Source organism: Rhodnius prolixus, unplaced genomic scaffold, assembly GCF_049639745.1.
Source record: "Rhodnius prolixus isolate KJV_2025 unplaced genomic scaffold, Rpr scaffold_2, whole genome shotgun sequence".
NCBI classification, from domain to species: Eukaryota; Metazoa; Arthropoda; class Insecta; order Hemiptera; family Reduviidae; genus Rhodnius; species Rhodnius prolixus.
The window spans coordinates 44,795,846-44,812,655 of record NW_027411592.1 but is presented as its reverse complement, the minus strand read 5'-3'; the positions used below and the strand labels follow the sequence as shown (position 1 = coordinate 44,812,655).

The 16,810-nt window shown below is 33.6% G+C and overlaps 1 protein-coding gene across 12 annotated transcripts in view; it reads left to right on the top strand.

Moving 5' to 3' along the window:
- The window catches only part of LOC141449739 (discoidin domain-containing receptor 2-like), a 556,155-nt gene that overhangs the window by 335,995 nt on the left and 203,350 nt on the right, over window positions 1-16,810 (top strand). For 2 of the 12 annotated variants that reach the window (XM_074119467.1, XM_074119463.1), the window contains exon 1: window positions 7,861-8,045. The exons of the other annotated variants lie outside the window; for them this stretch is intronic. The gene's annotated coding sequence lies outside the window, so the exon portion shown is untranslated. Of the gene's footprint in view, window positions 1-7,860; window positions 8,046-16,810 lie in introns of those variants that run through there. 12 annotated transcript variants of the gene reach the window in all.

Below are 16,810 nucleotides of genomic sequence, written 5' to 3'. Positions count from 1 at the left end.
TTGGGATTCGCAAGGAATAATCCTCATCGACTATCTGAAAAAGGGTAAAACTATTACAGGTGCATATTATTCATCGTTATTGGACCGTTTGAAAACCGAGCTGCAAGAAAAACGCCCACGATTGGCCCACAAAAAAGTCCTTTTCCATCACGACAACGCACCAGCTCACACCTCAGCAGTTGTGGTCGCAAAATTAATGGAAATACGGTTCCAACTCGTTTCACATCCCCCCTATTCTCCAGACTTGGCTCCTCGGACTACTATTTGTTCCCCAATATGAAGAAATGGCTGGCGGGAAAAAGATTTTATTCAAACGAGGAGGTGATTGCAGAAACGAATGGCTATTTTTCAGACTTGGACAAATCCTATTATTGGGAAGGGATCAACAAACTAGAGCAGCGTTGGACGAAGTGTATAATCCTAAAAGGAGACTATGTTGAAAAATAAAAAAGGTTTACCCCAAAAAATTAAGTAGTTTTTATTTTCGCACGGACTTTTCAAACGACCCTCGTACTATTCATAGAGATACTTGAATAGGTATTTTCAAATTTTCTCGCCAAAAATTGATTTACGTTAAACTGCATTACGTTGACTCACACGGCGACTCGTTTAAATCTACGAACATTTAATTTAAACATTTGTTCAGGATTAAGAGCACGTTTGGGTAGATTGGCTACTCTCTAAACTGCATAAGTAATTATTATGTGCAATCATAATGCACAGTTGAGGATGGTTAAATGTTTTGATGAAAATTTGGCGTTCAAAGAAAATTCCCCAAACAAAAGAACTACTTTTTGAGATTTGTTTCATAAATTGCCTCTTCGAATATCACAATTCGACTTGTCTACTTGATTAGGGGAACATGTTTATAAAATTTTAAGTTTAAATTTCGAAAATTTTATCAATTGGAAGTATTCAAAAAAGATTTCTAATTTTACGTTGAAATGAAATTTTAAAAAAAATATATACAGGGTGAACCAGTAAGTATTGTCCATAGGCCTACTGTGTGTATTACATCTAAAGTGGAGTTCAATGACGTATTGGACAACTTCATATTTTCCACTGTTCTTAAGTGAGACATAAATTTTCTAAAAATTGATACCATTTCGGAGCATAAGTTATTCTCCAAACAGCCTCAATCTTCCTCCGGATGCTGGAAAAATAAAAGTAATCGAAATTTTTAAGAAAACTCATTAGGCTTTTATGTGATCATTATTCTACCTAGGTGCTGGCACTTTTTATAAAAGTTTCCTTTTTTAATGGGCTTTCAAACGGTATATCATTTTCCAGGATTCCTTTTATCTTCGTATGAAAAATTACGTTTGTTTTACAAGAAAACGTGTTCACGAGCCCACAACAGTGTTAGTTTGGAGTTGTTAGTGTTGGAGAATGACTTATGCTCCGAAATGGTATCAATTTTTAGAAAATTTATCTGTCTTTCTAACCGTGTCATCAGAATCGAATTTAGACTAAAACTTTCTGAGTAATAACATTTTTATTGGAAAAAAGTCATGATTTTAGAAAAAAAAATTAAAGTGACGTCACTCAAGAACAGTGGGAAATATGAAGTTGGCCAATACGTCATTGAACTCCACTTTAGATGTACTACTCACAGTAGGCCTATGGACAATACTTACTGGTTCACCCTGTATATATAATAAAAATATAAAGTTAGGAAATATAATTTTTCGTAAAGGAATAGCTGTATAATTACAATGGTATAAATCGTACTTTAGAAACAAATACGGGTCATTTCTAAGCTGTAATTTTACTTAACTTGTAGGAAACTTTATAAATATTGAAAATTAGTGTGTAATTTATGTTGTAATTGCGAGTTTGTAACACGGAGCGATAAGGAATTTTGATTTCAAAGTTTTGCTTTTGTCATTAAAATGATAACTCTAGTTGATATAAATGGTTTAGCTCTGGCTCTTTGATGTATTCGTACTTAAATTATTTATAAACTAGAAGGGACGGCCCTTCACTTACACCGCCTTGAAGATATTAAATTAATATTAGGGTTAAACAGAAAATATCGATTCCAGTACTTTTTATTATTAATAGATAGCTGCTGTAGGTTGCCGAACCTGAAAGAAATGTTAAATAAACTGATTATATATTAAATATAATAAAACTTTCCTCTTTATGACGATATTAAAAGGAACTAATATTTTCCATTTGTAGATAAGTCAAACATCGTATCAGTTTATTGATCTTTTTTGTCTTGTTTGCACATTGACCATGCTTTCTTGTTGAGAGAGGTGGGTAAGATAGTCAAACATGAGTAACTGCAATAAATATTATTGATAATTTTAGAATGCCCCAGCTTTGTGCATCTAATGTTTAGAATGTTGCACCAAACTTGTTGAAGTAAAAAAGACGAAAACTATGATGAAGCGAATGCGACAGAAAAGAAAGAGAATAAAAAAAAAGATGTTATCTGATGTCTGTTATCTAATGTATTTCCGGAGACAGTATCTCATTGACACTGGCGACCCATACTCCTCTGCTTTTCGACATATCTATTATTTCTTGTTTGTTCTTTTTAACTTTTATATTTAAAAGAATTTTTTATTTATTATTTTTTAAGCGAGCCTGCTTTATTATTGTTTTCTAAATTATATACACTGCTGCACAATTGATGAATGTTTAGTTTTTAAACAGAATACTGAAAAAGCTATATACGTATTGTGTGCAGTTCCTCGTGTTTTGCGTATTTATTTTTACAGACACCTTTCAGATAAGTGGTTCAAGGCAGCATCCTTGAAGTTTGCCCCTAAAGATCTGATCTGCAATAAATATTTAATTGGCTCCGTTCATTTTGAATAATGAGCTACAGTAGTCTCATTTATAATGAAAAATAAATAAAGAATATTTGCTGTAAACAGTAACATTTCTCAGCACCGTACATTAAATAACCTAACTCGTATATTAGACAATAAGATCTACATTTCAACCTGAGATTTGCCCGAAGTTAATAATCTCATTAAATCAATAAAACCACTTCCTTAAAAAAAAAAACATTCTAACAGAAAATTCGATAACATAAGTTGCAATTATACAAAAAGCAGCCTTACTGATTTTTTTTTTTTTCGATTTTGCTTCTTCCAATTTTGTCTAAATTGCGAATGTTAATTTTTAAAACTCTTTTTATTTGAAACTACTCTTGGGGAAGAATAGGTTTTCAAAGAGATTATGGGGAATATGTGTCATATTTCAAATGGAGTGTTGAGCGTAATTTCTGGACCACAAATCATTATTATAATGAAACATTATCAACTTATTATAATCATACCTTTATATGATGGTGCTTTGTTTGTTAAAATAGCAACCTTGTTTGGAAATTTGGGTCTTAAGAACTGTTCTGTAGTGAAGGATGAAAACATTTTATGTTGCGAAACCTTATACTATATTCTGTACTCTTATAATAATTTACAATTAACGAACTTACTAAATTTAGAACTTATAGTTAATAATAATCATGTTTAAGGCACTGTATTAGACTGATTAGACTGATTAGATTAGTTCATTGGGTGGCCAAGAAACTACCTGAATTCAATTCCTCAAATCAGAATTATTTCTCAGATTAGGCTAGCTTCTAAAAAATCTGTTCGATTATTTATTAATGGACTGAAACACACATTTTTTCCTGAAACCCAATGTAAATTGTGTAATGAGCCTAGTTCTAAGGACGATCTTTGTCATTTCTTTGCAGAATGTAAAATTTTAGATTGGCTGAGAAATAAATTCTTACTATTTCATTTTCAAGAGGAGCAGGTTTCTAATTTAGTCCAATTTGAAAAATTATGGTGCTTAGATGATATCAAAGCAAACAATATTTGTAAATTTACTATCGAGGGATTAAGAATAAGATCAATATTATTGTAGGGCTTAAACATGTACTATTGTAGGCTCTTTTGTACTTTTGTGTTTGAATTATTCTCCGACATAACATTCATTTGCTGAAGATTTCTATTATATTGTCTAAATAAGGTTTCTTATACCCATTGTATTTTTTATGTAAATTTCGCTATTTTACAGGATTCGCTCGTACAGGATTTCAAAGAACCCAGCACTGTCAGATTAATATTTTGTAATGTTTCTTATGTTATCAGCTTTGTATGCTCACCCCCTTGCTATGGTGAAAAACTTGAAAACAATAAATTTATTATTATTATTATTAATATTAATAATCATGTTAATATTGGCTTAAGCAGTGGTTGTTAATTGTGAATTGCTAATTAAATGTCTGCCTCCCAAGTCTCTTTAGGTGGAGGATTCTTTTTAAGTGGTATTTCTTACTACCTCTCCAGACTGTGGACAGCTAATTGTACCACTTTAATTCTGTAAGCTAACGTCGTGTCGGCGTTTCAGTTTTTTTTTTTTAAATTTGCAGGAGATTATTTATTTATGATTTTTATTTCTCTGCAATTTGTTAATTATTAGTTTAACGTGATTTGGTTTTTCCTTAGATTTCTATTTGGAAAAGTTTTTGGAAAGAATGTGTAAATGATGTAGAACTCAAAGATATTCTGGTTCGAATCTAGTAGACTGTCTTTAGATTTTTTTATTCTTAGGAGCTTCTTACTATGATAGCAGTCTGTTATGACTGTGTAATCTGAAATTCTTAAGCTTCTCGTTTTTTAATAAGCTACATAGCTCTCGGTTTGCTATAACATTTCAAAGCCCGGAAACGGATACGTAATTTCTCCTACAAATTGAGCTATCTATAAAGAGTTGTCATATTGTAGAGTAATTTATTTTTGCCTATAAAGATTTGAAATAAAGAAAAAGAGAGCGCTTCAGACATCAGAGGATGACGCTAATTTATGGTGTTATGACGTGGTGTATGGAATAAAATGATGACGTTACACTTGTGACACTGTTACTCACTCGTACCAACCGCTTCACACAACCTCAAAGGATTTCTAAGAAAAATATCTGGAATAAAGCTCCCTCCCAGTTTATCTCGTATATACTTTATTTAAAGAATTATTGCTTCCTGCTTAAATAAGAAGGAGAGTATTGAAGAAGAAGTAAATAGAGGCGACAGAGCGGTGTCTTGGGCCTCACCCCTCAGTGAGGAGCTCTTGGTACGCTCCTTTCTTTCACCATTTCTATAAACATACCCCCTTACCGCACCGCTCCGTCTTATTTACGCCTTGTTTACATTCTTCTGGAAGGTCTTCTGGCTTCTTCTTCTTTCTTTCTTTTTTTATCAATGGTTGACGCCCGGGTATGTTCAAGCCTTACACCGAATGTGATATATCGGCCAAGTCTGTAAACACTAGTATCTTTTCTGGTTACTAAATTGGGTTCACAAGATATTTTATTTTTAAAATAAATATTCCACCGACCGTCATTCTTTCAATATTTCCAATTTATTATTATTATTATTATTATTATTTTTTCAATTTAAAACGCACCAAAAAGTAAGGTCATTTGCGCCCGGAGCTATTTTTCCCAAGCTGAAAATATCCCTGAATAGGATCAGATTTCAATCCCAGAGAGTACATCATGCAGAATGCCGACCACTGAGTTGGACGCTAAAGAAAAGGATAGTAGCAGAATCTTTGGGAGAAGGATGTACCCGCCCAAAGGGTCTACATAAAAGAAACGTGAAAGATTGTTTTATGAAACCAAAAAAAACATAGGCTAACTGAAATGCGAATTTGGAAAAAACAAAAAACTATATTAACAAAAGTTGGATATTTTTTTATTTTCTTAATTTTGTGCTATTTTCCCGAATATTTGAATCAAAAATTAAGATTATTTTTAAAATTAAAGTATGAAAATTTATTAATGACATCTCTAAAAGGTTGGTGGCTGAATAATGGGACCCTCGAGCCAGCAGACTGGAAAGCAACAAGTAGGACAGAATGGCTTAGAAACATTACTTGCAATTATTTTAACCATCCCTAAAACATAATGAAGTTCCTTTTTGAAGCCTCCATTTTCCGGCTCCGACCGTAACTTCCTCAGGCTCAGCGCTAGGCAATAACTTACATAAATCTTCATCCTGGGGAGCCATAATGCATTTGATCATTTTTTTTATTGATTTCATCGCCAAACCTTATTTAAATCTAACAAATTAGTAATTGATACATTTGACTTCCTGTCTATTCTGGAATTATTTGTGAATCTTTCAATTGGTGCTTTTCATTTATATTTTATATTACCAGAAATAAAATTAAAATAATAAAATATTAATGTTAAGAACATTACCGGCCTCATTATTTGCACTAGAAACATGTTTGCTTTACTTTAGTAATACGAACTCCATTAGGATAGTGTTTACTAAAACAAAAGTTTGTTTACTAAGTAACTTCTATTACTAGTTACTGGATTGCTAATAGATATTCTAGGGGTTGCTAATAGATATCTGTTAGAAGAAAGTTCGTTACATTTTGCTACAACACATGTGTATATTTAATGTGTTATGTGTTGAATAACCATTAAAGCAGCCATTATTTTATTCGATATGTTCCTTTATTTTTAATTATACTTTTTATATATTAAAATTTGTTAATAAGCTGTAAAAGAAATCAGAGTAACTATCCTCAAGCGAGGGTCCATTTAACAAAGTTTGAAAGATAATGCTAAAAACGTTAATTTTGTGAATATTATTATTTTTTACTCAGAAAACTAATTACAGTAAAAAAGCTTATTTTAGATTACAGTGGGGGTGTGCCAAACTTCTAATATTGTTAATCAGCTGACAATAGCCAATAATATCAGTAGATATTAATAGCTATTATCATATTGGGGCGCTATTGGCCAATGGGAGTCGATGCTCCCTCAAACAAACAAAATCAGAGAGTTATATTGTAATCCCTGAGTAATGCGATAATACTCCAGGAATCTAATCAATTTTTGTGGATTCTAATACTAACTTTTTGAATGTTAAGAATCGGAAACTGTTTGAAATTTTGGGAAATCTTTCTCAACTTTCTATAAACTTGGAATTCAATATTCTATGTTTACAGAGAACACCAGTCCATCACCAGACAGTGAGCTGTAAAGAAGCTTTTTTGTAGAAGAAATCTGAAGGCCAACCGTGAAGCATTTCACTGAACCAAACTAGATGCCCTAAATTTAACACGCCCTGTCAAATTTAAACAATTGATATTATTGGCACCTAGAACCTTTTTCAGTGCTTTGCTAGTTCCCAGGTTAACTGCTACATTACAGGCATAGCTACAGAAGTATGACCCATTTTTGTACCAAAGGCGTGCAGTTGTAGAAATATTTTATACAAAAAGAAAATCTGGGAAAAGGAAAAAGAAAAAGAGAAAAAAATTGTCAAAGTTGGGTGTTTTTCAACGTTACGCTTTTTCGTGCAGTTTTTGACGATATACCCTTATACAACTAATAAATTAACTAAAATGAAGTATTTCAATTTACTAAATTGACGTAGTAATTGATCTTAAACTCTAGTAATCTTACGTTTGATATAAATTCTTGCCTGCTTTATTATCATTATTTTTTAACCCAAAGAAACTTACATATCTTAAAAATCGGAAAATAAAGTTTCTTTTCTATTATTGATTATCGTTAACTTGACTTCATCCTAGAATGATGCAGTCTACAAAAAAGTATGGACTACTATAATCTTGCCCTCACTGACGAGTCATTAAAATTTTGTGATGTTAATAAATCGCTGAAATAAGTGACGTCCCTACATGCACCACCAATTTGTTACAAAATAATAATAATAATAATAATAATTTCATTTTTTAGTATTGATTTTTTTTTTTTTTGTTCTCCCAGTAGGAGAAGTAAGGCGAACGGTGGTGGGGAGAGTGTAGTGTATCTCCCCTCTTACACCTACATTTGTTTTCGTCCATTGGTTGGAGCCGCAGATGTTCCACTCAGTCAACATTCGGTAAGGGACTGGGAAAGTGTGTTGCTAGTGGCCGGTCTTACTTGTTCAGCTCTCTGCCGCGTGAACAATTGGTGTGGTGAAGGATTTTCTTTCAGTGCAACTCTGATGGACATAATATGGATAGTTTTCTCCTTTCCGTCAGCTCTATCTTAATTACATGGTATTTGTCTCTTTTATTTTTTATTTTTTGACAATATTGAAAGTATAGTTGGATTTTTGTGGAATCAATAATTGTTTGAACCAACAAATTTTTTTTTATTATTTGAATTTCTTATCTTCTGTTAAGGAAGTTCAGCCTTAAAATATGTTGCATTTTTTTTAAAATTTTGTTCATATTTTCTCTCTTCTCCCACATTTCAGGCTAAATTTATCAAATTTTATGCCATATACATCTGTGTGCATTGACCTCAAGCTGCAATTTACTAAAGTAATCTTATGAACCAAATTAATGATTGATGATGTGCTGTTAAAACTATGTCTTGATTCTCTTCTTTTAATTCTAAAAATAATCTTTTTTTTTTTCTTTGTATATTTAATGTACTGATTCTACAAATACATATGTATTAAATACATATATAGTGCATAATATGCCCTACCATTTTCAATTTTCCCGCAATGTAAGAAGTACGCATTTCTTCTTTTATATTTTAATGACGAACTGAACCTATTTCGGTTCCTATTAAAATAAACTTTTCCATTTTATGCATTAGAATAACATCGCTGCAACGTTACTTGCAGTTTTTTGATTTAAAAACGGTTTTACCTTACACATTTACTTGTAAAATGAATGGCCATTAAGAAATTGTCAAGGATTTAGCGTTGAAGTGATTTTTTTTAGTTTTTGTTTCGAATGCTAAGTGCATTTTATAATCTTTCTTTTATCTCTTTTGATTTGAAATTTGTATTCAAGTAGGAGGAGGCTGTGGAGCAAATGTAATTATTTTTGGAAGATATTTTAAATGTTAATTCGATGTTAGTAATGCAAAGTAAGCTTCGAAACATCTATGTTTCTGTCTTTAAATTATTTATTTAATGCATCAGCTGATAATGATATTAAACGCCTTTACTTCACTACTAGCATAACAAATAATTATTGTAATATACTGTTAGAATATAACTTGTATCTTTTATTCTTGAGTTAGAGAATATTCTTGACGAGGGTAAGATTTGGCTTTTTTTTCACCAAGAATTTTTCAGAATATGTTCTAATTTATGAGGCGGGTAGGCTTCCTTTGCCCATTCCTAGAGTCTAGAATAACTGGACTTGATTGGGAGGTCCAGCAAAGGCAGGCTGATTGATCTACCTGTTTCCACAGCTCTGGGGACACTCCCAATTGTGAGTAGTTCATCATTTCCTGTGCTCTCAAGGTCAACTTTAAAGTGAAATTTCCGTTGAGTGAAGAAAACGTTTTCGTTAGAACTATTAAAAATAGTAGTAGAAACACTAGTGCGAGTATAGTCTTTTTTTTCTTTTTAATTTTGTGTCAGATTACCCCAAAAATAGAAGAATGAAACTGTTATTGTTACTCATGAACCTGAATAATCAAAACGATGAGCACTCTTGAAAAAACAATGGAGATTTAAGAAATATTCCAAGTATTTTACAAAATTTTGACCAATCAGCTTCCGATGTTTGTTTTTTTTTTTTGCAACAAAATCACGAGGTCAAAATATAATCCCATTAATCTTGGACGAAATGTGGAGTTGTGAAGAGAGAAGAAGTAGAAGAAAGATGCTGTGTATGTAGCCACTTAGAATACACACTAACTTGTATATAAAACTGAAAAGTTGACGGGCCACAGTGGGTCAAAGTTGAGTTGGATAGACTCATTTTTCATTGGTTGTACGACTAGTCACAGCCTCGTGTTCATGATTGATTAACCGCACAGCTCGTTCACACACACATGTGCTCACACTTAAATAATATTTATATATATATATATATACGTATATAAGTACAACTACTTACTCCAGCGTACAAACAAACTGGCTGACTAATTCGATTTTAATCTCTTACCCTTCTGACCTTACTTTTACGAAATTAGTTCCAGATGACATATTTGTAACAACAAAATGTTGAACTCTAGTTTGTACAAGAGAATTTTTTTAACTATAAAAATATATGTATCAATACTTAAATAATAATAGCGAGAGCACAATCAAACTTTGGTTGGAAACACATAATACTACGTTCTCTTAGGAGAATTTGGGTTTTCTCTCGGTTTTTACCTACTTCAAACTGTTAATTGTTAGTTTGCTTTCCAAAAATAATACAATTTATTATATATTTAATATAATTTATTATACTCATGCTGGTTTCCAGGTCTTGGAAATGAACCCTTTGTCTTGTACTCTTCAGATTCTGTCTTGGTAACTTCTGACTGGTTATTGTGATTGTGCTTATTGTGGGACTTTTGCCACTCGTCATTCAACTCAACTCAACTTTGGCACTTGCGGCCTGTGTAGGATCTTGGCCTCCACCAATACCTGACCCCACGCCTCTCTATCCAGCTTTCCTTCTCCACTGTCTTACATTTAGTTCCCGGAGATCCTGTTCCACATCGCACACCCAACGCAGCCTAGGTCTCCATCCCTCTCGGTCTATACTGCCTCCAGTGCGAACCTCCAGCGCTCTTCGTGGTGCTCTCTCACTCTCCATCCCACCCAACGCAACCTTCCCTGCTTGACGACGGACACTAAATCCTCTTCCCCGTACAACTCTCTTAACTCCGCGGTTTTTTCGGCACCTCCAGACCCCATCTTGGCCCACTGGTCCATAGACCGCCCTTAATACCTTTCTTTCCCAGCGGTTCAATTTCGATTCGTCTGCATGCCTCAACGTCCACGATTCCGAGCCGTACGTTACTACGAGTCTAAGGACTAACTTGTAGATCGTCAATTTGGACTTTCTTGAAAGGGATCTATTATAGAATGTCCGCTTTAGCGCTCCCAGACACCTATTTCCGGCCACTATTCTACTTTCTATGTCTCGGCTTAGCTCATTTTTGTTAGTGAGAACAGCTCCTAGATATTTAAAAATTCACTAACGCCCTCAAACCGGTGCTGATCCGCGATCGATTCTCTGAAACATCTTGCTCGCCGAGTTGTGACCATGTACTTAGTCTTCTCCTCGCAACTCGTCATTAGATTCTCTAAATGTTTTTTTTTTTTTTATTTTTGCTCCCCTACAGTGCAGAATAGCCAGACCTCTAAACTTCTATATTTTAATCTCCATTTTAATTAAGTCGAAGATTACGTAAAGTAAAGAGAATTTTGATAAGTTGATTTTTATTCCATTTGTTTTTGTAGATCTCTCGTTTTGATTTTTAATTTTTTTAATCACTGAAGATGACAGTGAAATACAAGTATTATTGGAGTGTGTTTGGACTTATTAAGAGAATTCTAACCATCGGAACAAACGTTACACTAATTCTTTTTTAATTATTTTAAATTAAAAATGTTGAATTTGAAAGAAATCACCCAGGTTATTGGAAGAGAAATGGGAGCTGGTAGTTTGGTATCATCAATCCTTGGTGCCAACCCGCCTCTCTTAACCATTAACTTCCCATCTCATCCCTACCCTACAGCATCATCTACACCGAAGGATGAATGTCACAAGGATGTCTGTGTGTGTCAGGAATGGAGTCTCCTCGGCTCTTCTAGACACCCTCTTAGAGTAAGTGTATTCTGAAGAAAGCTTGCCTTAGAGGGTTCTAAGTATAGTATATCCCCTTGCCTACACTTACCTGGGCTCTCCAGGAAGCCCCAGATTGTGGGGGGGTGATTCGACAGTTAGCGATGTCCACTTCCTGTACTGCCTACACCGCGCTTTACAGATGTTCTGAGGATTGTACCATCATGATCAATGAAACTATATTATAATTAGATACTTATTATGATGTAAGCATTTAAAGTGATTCGTTAGATTGATAGAAATACACAAAATGTTGTTACTAAATAATAGAGCTAGGTGTCATTGAACAGCTCATTTTTAGTGGGTAGAAAAAAAATGGTTGGCGCCTATTTATGTTTTAAAATCATTTTGAAAACCAGAAAATATGTCAAAATAGGGGGAATATATTATCCTATATTCATCACTGTTTGTTGTTTCACTTTTGAAAAGTTTAAAGTTTGTTTTTTAACTTTGATCTCTTTTTTTTGTCTTTTAAAGTCTCGGTTATGGGTGTCTTTCTACGTTTCTTTTTCTTCTTGTCATTTTATTTTTATACTTACTTTCATGTGGCAGCGACAAAGACTTTGAGCTATAGTTTGTTTTGGTTTAACAATAAACAGGTGCAAAATTAGTTTCTGCGTTAGTTTAAGAAAATATTTAGGGTTTTGTGCCTTCGGTAGACAACAGTAGTGACAAAAAAAATAGAGAAATGTTAAATATTTTAGATTAATTTTTATAGGTTATAAAAATGTTAAAATTTCATAGGCTAGATCACCTTTCTCTCATTTACAGAAAGTTGCTAGATATTATTACAATTAAAAAAATAATAATAATAAAAAAGAAATGAGGTAATTCCAAAAATTGTGGTTAAACTTACCGTATCTATTTAAGAAACTAGAAAATTTTAAAGAAATTGAATGAATAGAGAAAAGATTTCATTAGAACAGGATTGGTTCTACCATTACTGAAATCTAGTCAAGCAAAACGATGTTCTTTTATTTATGTCCGAGCATGTTCTTCATTTTGTTCAGAGCAAAAAGTTCTGATCTCGAGATGACTCTTTAAACTAATAGTGTTTTGTTTTATTTTTAATCTTGTGCTTTAAATGCTTAGGATTAGACAACTGTTTTTTGCCTTTTGTAGAATCATCAGCGTATTATGTACTTTTTTTTCCCAGAAAACTGGAAATAATTTCAAATTTAGAGAAGTGTTATTCTTGACGATTACTAGAACAGAATATCTGTTCCAACATTAGCGTTGAAAATATCAATATTTCTACTTTTTTATCTTCGATATTGTTCATCGAACGCACGCATGTTTATTGTATCCCTTCCTGATTTCGATCTTTCATCCACCATTAGAGATAGATAAATCTGTTTGGTGTAGAGATTTCGACGTTATCGACTCGCGCTATCGACTTGCTGTTAGAGTCACGGGATAAATTATAAAAATAAACATGCCAACCACTGTTTCTACTTTCTTTTTCTAAAATTTCCTTTGTTCGAGGTAATGAGCTGTTTTTTTTTGAAAAATCTTGAACATATAGAAGTACCTTTGCGATCTTAGCTAAGTGATTCCAGAATCCAGCAGTTTGGCCCTTAGATTTTCCCTTCATAGTAACTTCTTCCAGTTCATTGTCCGGAGGCTGGCAGAGTGCTGAAAAATACACAGGGCGCCATTAACCTAAAATGTTGACGAAATATTAAAATTAAAAAAAATAATTCAGTCATTTGATCAATCTAAAAAATATGTCACGACTCTTAGTATTTGAAAAAATTTTAATAAAACTTAATAAGATATCACAAAAGTTAGAAGAGGAAAGAAAATAAAAGTGACAGAATATTTGTGCTGGAAGTGATTGAGTTGTCGACTTAGATTTACTTGTAACTTGTATATCTACAGCATCAATCTTTCATAGGCTTCCATGCGTGTGTGTCTGTCTGTGCTTGGGATAAGCCTCAGCGGTTGGGTGTTCAGTTCGTGATCATGGCGCAAGGGGATATACTACTGAAGAACTAGCAGGCGCACATTATTTTGAAAGATCTGTAACACCCTCGGCTCCATATAGTATTATAAGTACATTAAGGAACGCATCGACCAGGATCTTGCTAAAGTAGGGCCTATGTAACCCCCGCAGATGTTACAAATCAAACACATCAATCATTATTACAATGAGATCTATGGCCCGTTAGGCTGTTGTCCCTGGCGAAGCATCCCTTTCATTCCATTTCCGATTCGAAAAAAATAAATAAATACAAAATAGGGATTGTGGTATCAATAGTTCACTGTGCCCATCATTATATCTTTTGTTATTCAGATATTATTATCTTTTAGTAGGGTTACCATACGTCCCGGTTTGGCCGGGACTGTCCCGATTTTAAGCACTTGTCAGTGTCCCAGCAGGTTGTTAAATGTGTCCCGGTTTTTAAAGGTTAAAAAAAAAGAGATTTAATATTTATCAAATATAAAGAAATCGTTTGCTTGAGTGTAACGTAACGTTGGGCCTTATTATTTTGTAAAACTAATCTAAATTTGAAATGTAGTAAATTTTATGATTTAATTCGAAAACTTTCTAAAAAAAGTACAATCTTCTGAGAAATACTCTTGTACAAGTAAATAATATACATATACTACTACTATTAATATGCAAGTGCATTATTATATTTTTATATTTAATAGCTACATTTTTTGTGATTTTTTACGATATACGTTTAGTTTTGTGACACTCGATAATATTAATAATTTGTAATAGCAAAATATTCATAAAAGTGTAAGTTATACTTTATTAACAATGAAAAAATCATAACAAATTAAACTATTTTTTTATTTCTACCTGTCTGTCCCGGTTTGGCGTAAAATATATATGGTAACCCTATCTTTTAGGAGCTTTTGTGATGATGAAAAGTATTGTTAATATTACTTGAATACACCAATCAATACTAGTTTAAGTTTAAATTGGCCAATTTAAATCGTTAGAAAGCTTAGTTCCGTTTTCTTTTCGTTTCATTCCTTTAAAATATTGGGATAATTTTTCTTTTATTTCTTGCTGTTTATTCGCAATTTTTGGGAGGAGCTTATTCAGCTTAGTCTAGCATTACTTTTTAAAAGGTCCACCATCAGAAGCTTGCAACTTAAGTCTACAAATCTATTGATGATATTGGTGATCCGAGAGGCAGGTGTTGGTCTAGTGGTCAAGAGCGTGGCTTTGTGAGTGGTAGATCCCCCGGTTCGAATCCCGCGTTTGACTACATTTTATTTGGTAGTAAATATTGTTTATAGTCAAGTATGAGCTTCCGCCCACGTGTACGGCAATTGGTAGTTGGACGTCAAGCCTCGCTTAAGCTACTTTACTTTACTATTTATTGGTGATTCAATCAAGTTTAACCAACAATCAGCAAGTGTAATGTTAGACAGAAACATAATGGAAGTTAGATTTTCTATTCAAAATGGGTGAAAATCTGTCAGAAACAAAATGTAGAATAAGTTTTCGTGACAGTGATAATAGTGTTTTCCCGATACTGTTGAAGGCGCTTTGGTATTTTGCTTTAAGTTCTTCCGTTATAGTAGTTATTTTACTAAACAGCCTCCTTGATAATGTTTTCCGTTGACCAGAATTAATTTGGAAGAAATCAGTTGATTATATGATAGATTAGCTTTACATAACCTTTAGGATACTTTTACCAGACTGATTTGACTTGGAAAGACAAACAAAATAAATATATTTTGTATGCAGTAACTCCAAAAACTGTTTTAACAATTTCGTATAGAAAGCTATTTGAACTAACACTTTGTCTCAAATCCTGCTAAAACCAACTTGACTTAGCGCAATTTTTGTTACTTTAATCTGGTCTTTTGGGGGAAAAACCTTTATAAATTATTTTACTTAAAAATTACGATTAGTTGATTTCAGGGACGTAAGGGCAGTGTAGCTTTTTTTTTTTTTATGGCCTTTAGTTCTTGCTAATTAGCCAGAGAGATATTATCGTTATAAACCATTATATTGGTATTTGATGGGATTTAATATACTCAAATAGTTCCATGTATACTATGGGGTCCTTTGTCACCAAGATGGAATTTAAGTTTGCAGTCTGAGGCTATAATTGCCTTCCATAATTCGTCTCTGTTTTTTGAGAATAGTGGGCATGCCAGAATTAAATGATTGTTGTCAGCATCCGATTCTGAATCGCAGGAACAGGTACCGTTGATGTTGACGCCTATTCTTGCCAGATGATGTGGGGTGTAATTGTGGTTTAGTCTCAACCGTGTTATTGTACCATAAAACCTTCTCTCCTCGCTAAAGCCATGGAACCATGGCTTTTTGGGGGATGAATGGTTCAATTGACGCGTAAAAATTTCCTTTTCCCTGAACATGAATTTTGTATTCACCTTGCCAGGCTGAATAACATTTCACTTTGTAATTATTTTTTATATCGCTGTGAAATAATATTTTTAGTTTCGGACAGCTAGTCGATGTGACCGCCTCTTTGGCCCCAGCATCAGCAACTTCGTTGCCTTTTAGCCCTGAGTGGGCCTTGATCCATATTAGGTGGATTGGCTTGGTGAAGGATAATTTGTGAAGAAGTTTCACCGTTTCTAATATGAAAGAAAGTGTAGCTACGAGGGTCGTTTGAAAAGTCCGTGCAAAAATAAAAAATACTTAATTTTTTGGGGTAAACCTTTTTTATTTTTCAACATAGTCTCCTTTTAGGCTTATACACTTCGTCCAACGCTGCTCTAGTTTGTTGATCCCTTCCGAATAATAGGATTTGTCCAAGTCTGAAAAATAGCCATTCGTTTCTGCAATCACCTCCTCGTTTGAATAAAATCTTTTTCCCGCCAGCCATTTCTTCATATTGGGGAACAAATAGTAGTCCGAGGGAGCCAAGTCTGGAGAATAGGGGGGATGTGAAACGAGTTGGAACCCTATTTCCATTAATTTTGCGACCACAACTGCTGAGGTGTGAGCTGGTACGTGATGGAAAAGGACTTTTTTGTGGGCCAATCGTGGGCGGTTTTCTTGCAGCTCGGTTTTCAAACGGTCCAATAACGATGAATAATATGCACCTGTAATAGTTTTACCCTTTTCCAGATAGTCGATGAGGATTATTCCTTGCGAATCCCAAAAGACAGTCGCCATAATCTTTCCGGCCGAAGGAACGGTCTTCGCCTTTTTTTGGCTCAGATTCCCCCTTGGTAACACATTGTTTAGATTGTTCTTTGGTCTCAGGAGTGTAGTGATGTATCCATGTTTC